This window comes from Ursus arctos, chromosome X, assembly GCF_023065955.2.
Source record: "Ursus arctos isolate Adak ecotype North America chromosome X, UrsArc2.0, whole genome shotgun sequence".
Lineage (NCBI taxonomy): Eukaryota > Metazoa > Chordata > Mammalia > Carnivora > Ursidae > Ursus > Ursus arctos.
In genome coordinates this window covers 80,099,218-80,114,019 of record NC_079873.1, presented here as the reverse complement: position 1 = coordinate 80,114,019, position 14,802 = coordinate 80,099,218, and the positions used below count along the sequence as shown (strand labels likewise).

General features: G+C 36.9%; 1 long non-coding RNA gene across 1 annotated transcript in view; it reads left to right on the top strand.

Annotated features, from left to right (window-relative positions):
• Positions 1–13,967, top strand: part of LOC113248119 (uncharacterized) — a 59,986-nt gene extending 46,019 nt beyond the window's left edge. The window contains exons 17-18 of the long non-coding RNA XR_008959828.1: positions 10,617–10,791; positions 13,483–13,967. This is a non-coding gene — a long non-coding RNA (uncharacterized LOC113248119). The remainder of the gene's footprint in view (positions 1–10,616; positions 10,792–13,482) is intronic.
• Positions 13,968–14,802: the final 835 nt, after the last annotated feature.

Here is a 14,802-nt window from a genome sequence, read left to right as displayed (position 1 = left end):
AGTCTGTTTGGTCTATATGCCTGCATTTAGGCCAGCGCCATACTATTTTGAGAACTGTAACTTTGTAATATGTTTTAAAATCTGGAAGTGTGAGGCCTTCAGCTTTGTTTTTCTTTCTCAAGCTAGGCTTTCCCAAGTTTTGGCTATTAGCAGGTCCTTTGAAACTCCAAATGAATTTTAGGATTATTTTTTCTATTTCTGCAAAAGATGGCATTGAGATTTTGGTAGTGATTGCATTGATACTTTAGGTCACTTTGGGAAGTATGGACATTTTAACAATTTTAAGTCTTCCTCTCCATGAACCTGAGATGTCTTTCCATTTATTTGTCTCTTTAGTTTCTTTCATCCATGTCCTATAGTTTTCATTGTATAAGTCTTCCACCTCCTTGGTTAAATTTATTCTTAAGTATTTTTTTTCTTTTTTGATACCATCTAAAATGAAGTTGTTTTCTTGATTTCTTCTTCTAATTGTTTATTGTAAATGTATAAAAAATGCAAGTGACTTTCGTGTGTTGATTTTATATCCTGTAACTTGCTGAATTTGTTTATTCTCACAGTTGGTTTTTTTTTTGGTGAAATCTTTAGGATTTTCTACATGTAAGATTATGTCATCTCTGAGGAGAGATAATTTTATTTTTCTTTCCAATTTGGATGGCTTTTATTTCTTCTTCTTTTTGCCTAATTACTCTGGCTACTACTTCTAATACTGTGTTGAATAGAAGTGGTAATAGGTGGCATCCATGCCTTTTCCTGATAATTGAAGGAAAAGCTTTCAGTTTTTCAATGCTGAGTTCAATGTTAGCTGTATGGTTTTTATTTATAGCCTTTCTTATGTTGAGGTGATTTCTTTCTATTACTAGTTTGTTGAGAGTTTATCACGAAAGGGTTGGATTTTCTCATGTTATTTGTGCATCAATTGAGATGATCACATGAGGTTTTTTTCCCCTTTATTCTGTTAATGTGTGGTGTATTACACTGATTATCATATGTTGAAACATCTTTGTGTTCTGGGAATAAATCCCAGTTGGTTTTATATATATATATATATATATATATATATATATATATATATATATATATATATATATAATTTCCTCTATGGTGTATATTCTTTCTAATGTGCTATTGAATTTCATTTGTTAGTATTTTGTTGAGGATTTTTACATCAATATTCATCAGAGATATTGTTCTGTAGTTTTCTTGTGTCTGTATCTTGTTTTGGTATCAGGGTTATGCTGGACTCATACAATGACTTCGGAAATATTCTCTCCTCTTCAACTTTTTGGAAAAGTTTGAGGAGGATTGGTATTAATTTTTCTTTAAATATTTGGTAGAATTATCCTGCAAAGCCATCTGGTCCTAGCTTTTTGTTGTTGTTGGGAAATTTTTTTTTTAGATTTTATTTATTTAATTGACAGAGAGCAAGAGAGAGAGCGCACAAGCAGAAGGAGTGGGAAGCAGAGGGAAACGGAGAAGCAGAGAGCCGGATGTGGGACTCAGTCTCAGAACCCTGAGATCATGACCTGAGCCAAAGGCAGACACTTAACAAAGCCACCCAGGTGCCCCTGTTGGGAGTTTTTTGATTACTGATTTAATCTCTTTACTATTTATAGATCTGTTTAAATTTTTTATTTCTTCATGATTCAGTCTTGGTAGTTTGTATATTTCTAGGAATTTACCCGTTTCTTCTAGGTTATCCAATTTGTTGTTGTATAATTGTTCATAGAAGTCTCTGTAATCAGGGTGCCTGTGTGGCTCAGTCAGTTAAGTGTCCGACTCTTGATTTCAGCTCAAGTCATGATCTCAGGGTCGTGAGATCAAGCTCTGCAGCAAGATTCTCTCTCTCCCTTTGCCCCTCCACCCCTACTCGTACTTTCTCTCAAAAAAGTCTCTTGTGATCGTTTTTATTTCTGTGGCATAGATTGTAATGTCTCTCATATCTGATTTTTATTTGAGTCTTCTCTATTTTTTTCTTAGTTGATTTAGCTAAGGGTTTGTCAACTTTGCTAATTTTTTCAAAACACCAACTCTTAGTTTCATTGTCTTTTTACTGTTTACTGATTTACTGTTTTTCTATTTTCTGTTTCAGTGATCTCTGCTCTAATCTTTATTTCTTTCCTTCTGCTAACTTTGGGTTTAGTTTGTTCCTTTTTTTCTATTTCCTGGAAGTGTAAAAGTAGGTGGTTGATTAGAGATCTTTCTTCTTTTTTGAAGTAGACCTTTATTCCCATAAACCTCCCTCTTAGTATTGCTTTTGTTGCATCCCATAAATTTTGGTGTATTTTGTTTTCATTGTCATTTGTCTCAAGATATCTCCTAATTTCCTTCCCTTTGTGATTTCTTCTTTGGCATATTGGCTGTTCGGGAGTGTATTGTTTAATTTCCACATAATGGGAATTTTCCAGTTTTCCTTTTGCTATTGATTTGTAGTTTCATTCCATTGTGATCAGAAAAGATATTTGGTATGATTTCAATCTTCTTAAACTTGTTAAAAAATTGTTTTGTGCCCTAGCACATAATCTGTCTTGAAAAATATTTCATATGTGCTTGAGAAGAATATGTATTCTGCTGTTGTTGATTAGAGTATTCTTTATATGTCTGTTAGGTGCAGTTAATCTATAGTGTTCAAATCCTCTTTCCGTATTGATCTTTGTGGTTTTCCTATTCGTTATTGAAAGTGGTCTATTGAAATCTCTTATTATTATTGTGCTTCTGTGTATTTCTTCCTCTAATTTTGTCAACATTTGCTTCATATATTTGAGTGTTCTGATGTTTGGTACAAATATTTATAATTGTTATAACATCCTGTTGAATTGACCCTTTTATCTTTATATAATATCCTTTATTTCTTGTGACTTTTGATTTAAGGTCTATTTTTTCTTACATAACTGTGGTCATCCCTACTCCCTTTTTGTTACAATTAGCACAGAATATCTTTTTCCATCCTTTTACTTTCTGCCTATGTGTATCCTTATATCTAAAGACAGCATACAGTTGGGTGTTATTTTTTTAATCTGTTCAGGTGCTCTATATCTTTTGGGGTTTAGTCCATTTACATTTAAAGTAATCACTGGGGCACCTGGCTGGCTCCATTAGTAGAGAGTGTGAATTTTGAGCTCAGGGTTGTAAGTTTGAGCCCCACATTGGGTGTAGAGATTACTTAAAAATAAAATCTTAAAAAAATAATCACTGATAGGGAAGGACTTACTATTGCCATTTTGTTAATTGTTTTCTGTTTGTGTCTTACATTTATTCTGTTCCTCTTTTTCTTTTCTTTTTTTTTTTAAAGATTTTATTTATTTATCTGACAGAGATAGAGACAGCCAGCAAGAGGGGGAACACAAGCAGGGGGAGTGGGAGAGGAAGAAGCAGGCTCATAGCGGAACAGCCTGATGTGGGGCTCGATCCCATAACGCCAGGATCATGCCCTGAGCCAAAGGCAGACGCTTAACCGCTGTGCCACCCAGGCACCCCTGTTCCTCTTTTTCTGTCTTCCAGGCTTTCTTTGTGTTTTGTTTATTTTCTTATTGTGATATGCTTTCTGTTGTCCTTTTGTATATGTTCTATAGGTATTTTTCTTTGTGTTTACTATGGTGATTATATAAAACACTTTATAGTTATAACAGTCTATTTTAAACTGATAAAAACTTAACTTTAATTGCATATAACAACTCTACTCCTTTACATCCCCCCGCATTGTTATTGATGTCACAAATTACATCTTTTTATATTTTGTATCCATTAATGTAGTGTTATAGTTATTTATTTTTATGCTTTTATCTTTTAAATACTATACTAGAATTAAAGGAGATTTATGCAATACCATAATCAATTCAATTCAATTAATGTGTTTTTCAGCTGCAGAATTTCGGTTTGGTTCTTTTGCATAGTTTCTCTGTTGATATTCTCATTTTGATCATGTTTATTTTTCTAATTTTATTTAGTTGTCTATGTTCTCTTGTAACTCATTGAACTTCCTTAGGATGAGTATTTGGATTTTTTGTCAAATAATTCATAGATATTTATATATTTATGATTGGTTTCCAAGATTTATTTTGTAAATATGATTGGGTCATATTTCTCTGTTTCTCTGTATGCCTTATTACTTTTTGTTGAGATTTATACTTTTGAAAAAGCAGCGTCCTTTCCCAGTCTTTATGGACTGTTTTTTTTTACAGAGGAAGATCTTTACCAGTCAGCCTGGCTAGAGATTGTGGGGAATCTCTCAAATCTTTTTGGGGGATGCATATTCTCCGGGCTTGTTCGTATAATTTCCCAATCGGAATGATTTGTTGGCTTTTTTTCACTGAGCTCGGAATCTCTTGTTCTTTCTGGTCTGTGGTACTGTAGGTTCTCTGGTTCTTCAATAAGCTGTAGAGCTCTCATTTGCTCTCATTGGCCCCTGTCAGCATTTTGGGTCAGATGATACAGAAATCAATCCCTTGGGAAGCCCCCAAAAGCCAGAACCTTGGATGTACATATCACTCTTCTCTTTTGCTCTTGAAGGAGAAACTGCAAATTGGGTGCTTTCCCCCAGTTGCTCTGGGCTGTGCTGGCTTGGATGAGGGTCTAATGTGGGTGAAATGCAGTAGCCTTTCTTAACTGGATTGATGTAGCTCTTCTTGGTTTTGTGCTTCCTATGGTATGACAACTTTTTAACTGGTTTCTGGGGTTCTCATAAAGGCCTTTTGGACTGTATATTATTACATTATTGTCTCTGTGGGGAAACAAGGTCTGGGGCTTTGTTTCTGTTACCTTTCGCCAGGAGGAATCCCTCATGCTTTTTATTTTTTATTTAAATTTTTTATGTAGTTTTAAGTTTAATTCCAGTTAGTTAACATATAGCGTTATATTAGTTTCAGTAGTACAGTATAGTGATTCAACCATTCCATATATCACCCAGTACTCATCATGACAAGTGCCCTTCTTAATCCCCATCACCTATTTCATCCACCCACCCCACATCCCCTCTGGTAACCATCAATTTGTTCTTTATAGTAGAGTCTGTTTCTTGGTTTTTCTTTCTCTCTCTCTTTTCCTTTCCTTGTTTGTTTTGTTTCTTCAACTCCATGTATGAGTGAAATCATATGGTATTTGTCTTCCCCTGACTATTTTGCTTAGTATAATACTCTCTAGCACTATCCACATTATTGCAAATAGCAAGATTTCATTCTTTTTTTAAAAAGGTTTATTTATTTTAGAGAGAGAGCACAAATGGGAGAGGCAGAGGGAGATGGAGAGAGAATCTGGACCAGACTCTGCGCTGAGCATGAGCCTGACGAGAAGCTCAAACTCATGACCATGGGATTGTGACCTGAGCTGAAACCAAGAGTCGGATGCTTAACCGACTGTGCCACCCCAGAACCCCAAGATTTCATTCTTTTCTATGGCTGAATAATATTCCATTATATATACATATATATACATGTGTATATATATACATATTTATATACCACATCTTTCCCTCATGTTTTTTATACTTGCATAGTACTCTAGGATGTAGATGTACTATAGGTTATTCAACCAGTCCCCTATTGGTAGACATTTGTCTTGCTTCTTATCTTCTCCTATTATGATTGTTTTGCTAGTAATGGCCTTGTACTTAAGCTTTTTTGTCTTTTTGCATTGTATCTTTGGGATAGATTCTTAGAAGAGAAATTTCTGGTTCCAAGAGTAAGTATTTTAGTAATTTTACTAGATAGTATCAAATCCCCTTAATATGAATTGTAATATTTTACATGGTTATTAGCCTTTATTTCTTCAAATACTTTTTATCCATGCACCTTTTCTCCTTTCTTTCTAAGGTAACCGTGTCACTAATTTCAGATTTTTGGTATAGTCCCACAGGTCCCTGAGTTGTCATTGTTGTTGTTTCTTTTTTTTTTTTTTTTTGTAGTCTATTTTCTCTCCATTGCTCAAATTGGGTACTTTCTATTGTTCTGTTTTCAAGTTCATTGATTCTTTTCTTTTTCCTCTCCATTCAGTTGTTGAGTCCATCTACTGAGTTTTAAATTTTTCTGTTATTGGGTGTTTCAGGTCTAAATATTGATATTGTTCTTCTATATATCTTCTGTTCCTTTCCTGAGAATTTCTGTTCCCTAATTTATTTCAAGTGTAATTGTAATTACTCTTTGAAGCATTTTGAGAATGACTACTTAAAATCCTTATCGGATAATTCCAACATCTGTGGCATCTTGTTGTTTTTATATGTTGACTGTCATTTCTCATTCAAGTTGAAATTTTCATGGTTTTTGAAGTAATGAAATATTTTTTATTTTCTTTATGTTATGTGTAGGATTTGGTACCACTTCTTGTAGGATAAGTACCTGGGGATGATGTGAAAGAGGAAGCAGATCATCTACTCTTTACTTTTTACTTCATCTTCGCATCTAGTTTTTATTTGATCTTTACTTTCTGATCTTCTTTTTTATTGTCTATTTTGACGTTGGAATAGCCGGCCCCATTGATCTCCAGAAAGGAAACAGTACAGAATAACAGAGTATGAAGATGGGTCTGCTATGCAACAGACTGGGAACAGGAGCCCTGCATCCAAAATATCAGATAAATTCTTGCCTACAGGACCATGGGTAGTCACTTCCTCTTTGCTGACCTCAGCCCTGACACAGAAAAAGATTATATACCCTAATGGATAGGGACCTGGGCTTTGTGGAGTGTGATGTAAGATTGGGCATGTTTAATTGCTGGTTTCATCACCTTCATAAAGCAAATTATGAATCTTCAGATATATGAACCCCACATGTGATGTATATACATTATATATGAATGCATAGAGAATATAATGGGAGGAAATGAACAAATGTGACAGTATCTTTTTTTAGAGATGGAGGAGAGAGAGAGGGTGGGGGAAGGGCAGAGAGGGAATCTTAAGCAGGCTCCATGTCCAGGATGGAGCCTGATGTGGGGCTCGATCTCACAACCCTGAGTTCATGACCTGAGCCAAAATCAAGAGTCAGACACTTAACCCACTGAGTCACCCAGGCTCCTCTGACAATATTTTTTATATTAATGGGTATTTGGTTTGCTGAGTAATTATGTATGTATCACTGGAATTAACCGTGCTTTCCAAAATTTTCACATTAGTATGGATCATTGCTTACAGCATACATAAACTCATCGAACAGTGATTGTTATGGTATTTCACACATATAAAAAGTTATAGAAATTATATAATGGAGTTTAGTATACTCATATTAAGAAATAAAACATTATATATCTCATTCGAATTCTTTTCTGATTGCATTAATCTCCTTCTTACCTAGGGGTAACTACTAACAAAACATTGGATTTTTCATTCTTAATACATTTCTCTATAGTTTTATTATATATGTACATATTCTTTACAAAAATATGGTATTATTTTGTTGCATATGTTTATCCATAGATGCTTGGCTATTTCATGGAAAGTAAAAAGGAAGAAATATGAGAAAAACAAACCCACATTCACATTTCAACAGTGTGACCTGCCATATAAGCCTCCTTGCTATATGTATTTTCTTTCCAAGCTTCTAAAATAGACACACCAGTTTTCTCAGTTTGTATGTTATAAGGAGCACAAACAGATTTTGGACATACTATTTTCAGTTACATTTTCGTGTGTTATGTTCAAAGTCTTAGAGTTTGTTAGGTGCCACCTACTGTGAAACAATACTTGAAAGCATCCTGAAGGCAAAGCATCTTCCTGTTTATCCAGGCCTAATTTTCTCTTTCATTCACAGTTACTTATCTAGGCCTGTAGATCCGGAATCTAATCTGGGCTACTCTGCTGAAAGAAGACAGTGATAGTAGGGTGTTTGTTGTCCTGTGTACAGGCTAATGACCAAGTCCCTAGGTTGGTTTAGGGATGCATCCCATTTCAAACTTGAGCTGATTTCTATTACAGGTGCTGGCCACCTGCATATTTTCCTTTCCTTTTACTATTTTAACGCTTGGCTAACTGGGAGGTTAAACCCATGAGCCTGCTTTCCATTCAGGGGGCTTTATTTGGGAGATAAGAGAAGCATGTTTTGAAAATAGTTTTGTCTCATGACCTTTGCTAAATCCTGGGAAGTAGGAACATTGTCTGTCTGTAAAATGTAAGGTTTATATGAGCAACGTGTTTGCTCTTCCCCTAGGCATCTGTAATTTTCCCAAAGACAGCCAATTGGAACTGTCATGTGGTAGATTACTAAATTAGTTCTAAGACCATCCTATTACCTAATTCCCTTGGCTTAGTGATATTACCCATTCTTTTTTTTTATTAAAGATTTTTATTTATTTGACAGAGAGAGCGGGAGAGCACAGCAGGGGGAACAGTAGAGGGAGAGGGAGAGGGAGAGGGAGAGGCAGGCTCCCCGCTGAGCAGGGAGCCCGATGCAGGGCTCAATCCCAGGACCCTGGGATCATGACCTGAGCCAAAGGCAGACACTTAACCATCTGAGCCACCCAGGCACCCTGATATTACCCATTCTGATCCTGAACCACTTTCTTATGGGAAGAGCTAAGGATATATATTTCTTTTACTTCCAAAATCAAGACTTAAAAAAAAGATTTATTTATTTATTTTAGAAAGAAAGACAGAGACGGAGAGTGTGAGTGGGGGGCAGGGCAGAGGGAGAGGGAGGGAGGGAGAGAAAGAGAGAGAGAGAAAGAAGCAGACTCCTTGCTGAGCGTGGAGCCCAACCTGGGGCTTGATTTCACGACCCTGAGATCATGACCTGAGCCGAAATCAAGAGTTGGATGCTTAACCGACTGAGTCACCCAGGCGCCCTTCAAGACATTTTTGTTGTAGATTAAAATGCAAAATGCAGGAGATAAAGATTGCTGAGAAACCTTAAATGTCTCCTACTCATGAATAACCACTGTTATCATTTGAATATATGTTTTTTTTCAGAAATTTTATATGTCACTGTATATTTAAGAACAGAAATGAAATAATATCCTACTTAACAGTTTTATAAACTGCTTTTTTACAACAAATATATTATGAAGATCAATCCATGTCAATCAGTGTACATCCATATAGTAATAAAAATGGCAGTAGAATCTCTAATACATTCTGGTATGATAATAATGATAAGAAAGGTTAATATTTCTGACTCCCTCAGTGCCCCACCCTGGTGTCAGTGCTAAGCTTTCACTTATTTCATCCTCACCACAGCCTGTGAAGAGGAGCTATTGTTGCTGGACTTTGAAATCAGGGAACTGAGGCACAGCAGGGACAGGGCTAGTAAGTCATTAGGCTTATATTAGAACACAGGCTTGTGGCTCCTGAGTCACTTCATCTAACCAGTGTATGATACTGCCTCTGATGATAAGCTGATCAACCCTTTAATCAGGGTAAAGAAAAATGAAACAAATTAGGGCACCGTGTTTTTCCCCAGTTAACTAAGCAGAGATCTAAAGTATTGATAATAATTATCGTAGTTTGGAATTTGGGGAACTGTGTCCTGTTTTACTGTGGAAGGGGCTCCCCCAGTATCTTCTTTCCTGCCCTGTGCCTTGGGGATGTCCCTGTTGTAAAGCTGATGGCTTTCCTGTAGGTGGCCTGGGAATGCTTAAATTTTACTGCTGTTTCATTGTTGCAAGAGTATTTATTGCAAGGTGTTTAGTATAGTAAAAAATAACATAAAAAATACTAAAAATTAATTAGCATAAAAAGGGAATAATTTTACCCTCAAACATAACCACCAGAAGAAAAGCCCTGCTAAGGTTTTAATCTGTATTGTATCCTTTCTGAAATTTTCTTATGCTGGTACTTACACATTTATGCACATATGCATGTATTTATGTGCAAAAGATAAGGTCGCATCCTGCATTTAGTTTTGTGACCTGCTCATCTTCTAACAATGTACCCCCAAGGTCATTGATTGTGAATAAACATTAGTGTATATCATAGGGATAGTAGAGATACTAATGGCCAATAAAGATAGAGACAAAAGACATTAAAATGACTGAAAGGTATTATGTAGCAAGTACTTTATATGTATTGAGTCACTTGTGCTCACAGAACTATTGTGAGTTAGATACGGTGTTAATCCCCATTTTACAGTTGAAAAGCTGAGGTACAGAGAGAGTAAGGATTCGGCCCAGGACTGCACAGTTAGGGAGTAGTACAGCTTGGATTCGTACAGTACCTCATTATCTAGAGCCTGGAAACTGTCAGATTTGTTATGAAGTGACAGAAGCAGTTTGCACAAGCATGAGTTTTAGGTGGTCATTAAAAGTGATATGCATGTATTTATATTTTTATACAAAATTAGTGGATCTAGTGACAAAAGTGGCTTGCGACCTCGGTGAGACCATGTTCATTGCAATCATGGGGACAGAGCCATAGTGCCGTGGAAGGAGGCGTTAGTGGGAAATAAAGGATGTTAACAAGAAATGTAGGAAACTCTTTCTGGAAATTTGATGAGGAGTCCAAAGAGGGATTTTTAAAAATCTTCAATTCCCTGAAATTTGAGCAAGTTAATGTGAAGGAGCTATCTCATCTCAGATTTAACCCTTGAGTTTGCCCATATACTCATAAGCTCAATATATATTTATTAGTTATTAGTGAATGGAGGAAAGGATAACTGTGTCAAAGAAATGCTAATAATTCTTGGATTTTTGTCTCCTAGGAAAACAGTAAATGGCTGATATCTTGGTGTAGTGTGGCTGCATAATGCACTGGTGACTTCAAGATGGGTCCAGAATTTTTGCACAATGTATCAGGATATGGAGTGGTCCAGGAGCAGCAGTTAGGCAAACACTGCAGCGTGCTGTGCTGGTGCCATCGCCCACTGAGCTCACCAGGTGAGTCAGACAAGCCTGTCTTCCCAGCATGGGGAACTGCTGCAGTAGGGTCTGCTCGCAAGCATGATGGTGAGCAGCTGGTATGAGCTTCAGAAACATCCAGGAAAGTAGAGCACCTTCTGTCCCCAAACCTTTGAACTCAAGCCATGTCAGAGACATACTTGCTCCTCTCCTCTGCATGTCTGTAACCTCATTAGGGGAAACATGAGAAACAACTTTTCATGAAGCCTGCCTTAGCCCTGAGGCTCAGCCAACTCCTGTTGCCAAATCACAACATTTAAAGGGTTGAGAAATCCCACTACATGTTGTATTCTCTGGGCAGATTTTCTCACCCCTTGGGACTGCTCTGTGACAAAGGAATCAGGTATCATGAGTTTATTTCACAGATGACCAAGCTCGGGCTGACAGAGCCTAAGTCATCACCCCAGATCAGTGGCAGGGTGGGAATGAAGTTCCATCCCTCACCCTCCCTAAAGGACACACAGCAGCCTCCCTCTTAGGAGATGGGCTTTTAGGGCTGGAGAAATGGTTGGTCACAATTTCCTGCTATTGTGACCCCTGGGGAACCCAATTAGCATCCCCTTTGGGTAATGAAGATGACGGAGGAGTTGAAATCCCATCCCTTGTGCCCACAGATCTGGGTGTCAGGCTACATACATTGGCTAATCCGTGAAGTGCTGAATCAGGCTGGGGCAGAAGCATAGATGGGACAGGCGATCTAGAGGGAAGGAAAGTGATATGTGTGGAACTGCATTAAGCAAATACACGTTATAGTTCATTTCCTTTAATCCTAACAGCTATTCGAGTTACTTATCATTATGACCACTATTCAGATCAGGGTACTGATTTTGGGGAGTCTCATTAGTCAGGGAGATAACTTTGTTATCTCTTGATCAGCAGCTCACTCTGGAATTAAAATAGTTTTCCATTTTGCCTAGCCCATAGGGAAGTATAAATGGTTTGTTAACTTTACTCACATAGGTTTTCTGTATTGGTGGACAGTTGGATTGCTTATAGTTTTTTTTCTTTTCTATTTCATGTAATGCTGTAGCAAATAATCTCTTACCTGCTTACTTTTGCCATATGAAAAAATTTCTCTGCATTACATGCTTAATGATCTTCCCTGGGATTTGATTTCAGTAGTTTAAACTCCTTCAAAAAGTGTCTGAGTGTTCTCATTTCTTATTTTTTTTAGAAGACTTATTTAAGAGAGAGAGCACATTCAGGGTGAAGGGGCAGAGGGAGAGGGAGAGAGAATCTCAAACAGACCTGCACGGAGCCCGAGGCAGAACTCCATCTCACTACCCTGAGATCACAACCTGAGCTGAAACCAAGAGTCAGAGGCATACACACGCACACACACAGCCAGTTTTCAAAATTTTACTTGTGAATTTTAAATTTTTGTTCATTTTTTTCTCTATATATTTTTACTTTTATTTTTTATTTATTATTGAAGTATAATTGACACACAATGTTATATTAGTTTCAGGTATACAACACATTGATTCCACAATTCTATACATTACGCAGTGCTCACTACATTAAATGTGGTCACCATCTGTCACCATACAATATTATTGCAATATTATTGATTATATTCCCTATACTGTACTTTTCATCTCTGTGACTTTTATTTAATGTTTTTATGTTTTTTTCTCCAAATTTTTATTTAAGTTCCAATGCACTATAATATTAGTTTCAGGTATAGAATTTAGTGATTCATCACTTACATACAACACCCAGTGCTTATTGCAAATGCACTCCTTAATCCCCATCACCTATTTAACTCATCCCCCCATCCAGCAACCATGTTTGTCCTCTGTGTTAAAAGTCTGTTTCTTGGTTTGCCTCTCTTTCCCCCATGTTCATTTGTTTTGTTTCTTAAATTCCACATATGAGTGAAATCATATGGTATTTGTCTTTCTCTGACTGACTTATTTCACTTAGCAAAATAGCCTTTAGCTCCGTCCACATTATTGTAAATGGCAAGATTTTGTTCTTTTTGATGGCTGATTAATATTCCATTGTATATATATACACCTCACCTTCTTTATCAATTCATCAGTCAGCGAACATCTGGGCTCTTTCCAAAGTTAGGCTAGTGTTGATAATGCTGATATAAACATCAGGGTGCATGTGTCCCTTCCAATCTGTATTTTTATGTCCTTTGGGTAAATACCTACTAGTGCAATTGCTGGATTGTAGGGTAGTTCTATTTTTAACTTTTTAAGGAAACGCCATACTGTTTTCCAGAGTGGCTACACCAGTTTGTACTGTCACCAACAGTGTAGGAGGGCTCCCCTTTCTCCACATCCTCGCCAACACCTGTTATTTCCTGTGTTGTTAATTTCAGCCATTCTGACTGGTATAAGGTGATATGTCATTGTAGTTTTGATTTGTGTTTCCCTGATGATGAGTGATATTGAGCATCTTTTCATGTGTCTTTTGGCCATTTGTAAGTTTTCTTTGGAGAAATGTCTGTTCATGTCTTCTGCCCATTTTTTTAAACTGGATTATTTGTTTTTTGGTTGTTGAGTATTATAAATTCTTTATATATTTTGGATACTAACCCTTATCAGATATGTCATTTGCAAATGTCTTCTCCCAGTCAGTAGACTGCCTTTTAGTTTTGTTAGTTGTTTCCTTCACTATGCAGAAGCTTTTTATCTTTTTTTTTTTTTTTTTTTTTAGATTTTTTTTTTTATTTATTTATTCGACAGAGATAGAGACAGCCAGCGAGAGAGGGAACACAAGCACGGGGAGTGGGAGAGGAAGAAGCAGGCTCACAGCGGAGGAGCCCGATGTGGGGCTCGATCCCGGATCCCCGGGATCACGCCCTGAGCCGAAGGCAGACGCCCAACCGCTGTGCCACCCAGGTGCCCCAGAAGCTTTTTATCTTGATGAAGTCCCAATAGTTTATTTTTGCTTTTGTTTCCCTTGCTTTTAGAGATGTGTCTTGCAAGAAGTTGCTACAGCCAGTGTCAAAGAGGTTACTGCCTGTGTTCTCCTCTAGAATTTTTAATGAGTTCCTGTCTCACATTTAGGTTATTTTATAACTGGAAGTTTTATAACTGAATGGGGAGATGGGCAAAATAGATGAAGGGGATTAAGAGGTACAATTTTTTTTCCTGTATTTAATATATTTCAGATGGTAGCTAATAAAAGGATATTTAGATGATTTCATTTGCATTCTTTAAATTATTAGTGATTTAGAACATATTTTCTTGTGATTTTTGACCATTTGCATTTCATCTGTGAACTATTTATACATTTTGTCCATTTTCTATTTTGCTATAGTAGCTCTCCATACATTAAGGGTACTACTGTACTGATTCATGGATTTACGATTTCAATAAATTTTTATTGGGTGAATACTGTTTGCCAGAAATTCAAGTGAAAATCCTTGTCCCAGATCCCTCATCTGAAATCTAAATGTATATATTTACTGAAAAATGTCCAGTTGGAGAAAGTATTCGTGCCCATCCATACATGCACAACTTGTCAAGGAGAGCACCTGCAGACAATCCAGAAACACTTATCTCTAAGCTTTGCATGGCTACAAAGTAAAAAGGATGCATTGTGTTATATGAGGAAAATACCACCTCAGGATTAGGATTTCTGTGATCTTTACACTTATGGCAAGATTTTTAGAAATTACGTAATGTTTCCGAGTTTGCCTTTTCTTACTTATAAAATGGAAAGCCTTTATAGCTGATATGAGATCATTGTTGAGGAGCAGAAGAGCAAAATCAAAGCTATCACCCCATTTCACTTCATTTCATATACTTTCCCATCCCACTTTTTTTTTTTTTTTTTAGAGAGGGAAGCTGGGGGAAGGACAGAGGGAGAGAAAGAGAATCTTAAGCAGACTCCACACCCAGTGCGGAGCCCAATGTAGGGCTCGATCTCACAACCCTGAGATCATGACCTGAACGGAAATCAAGAGTTGGGTGCTTAACCAACTGAGCCACCCAGGTGCCCCTCCCATCCCACTTTTTATCTTCTGTGTTA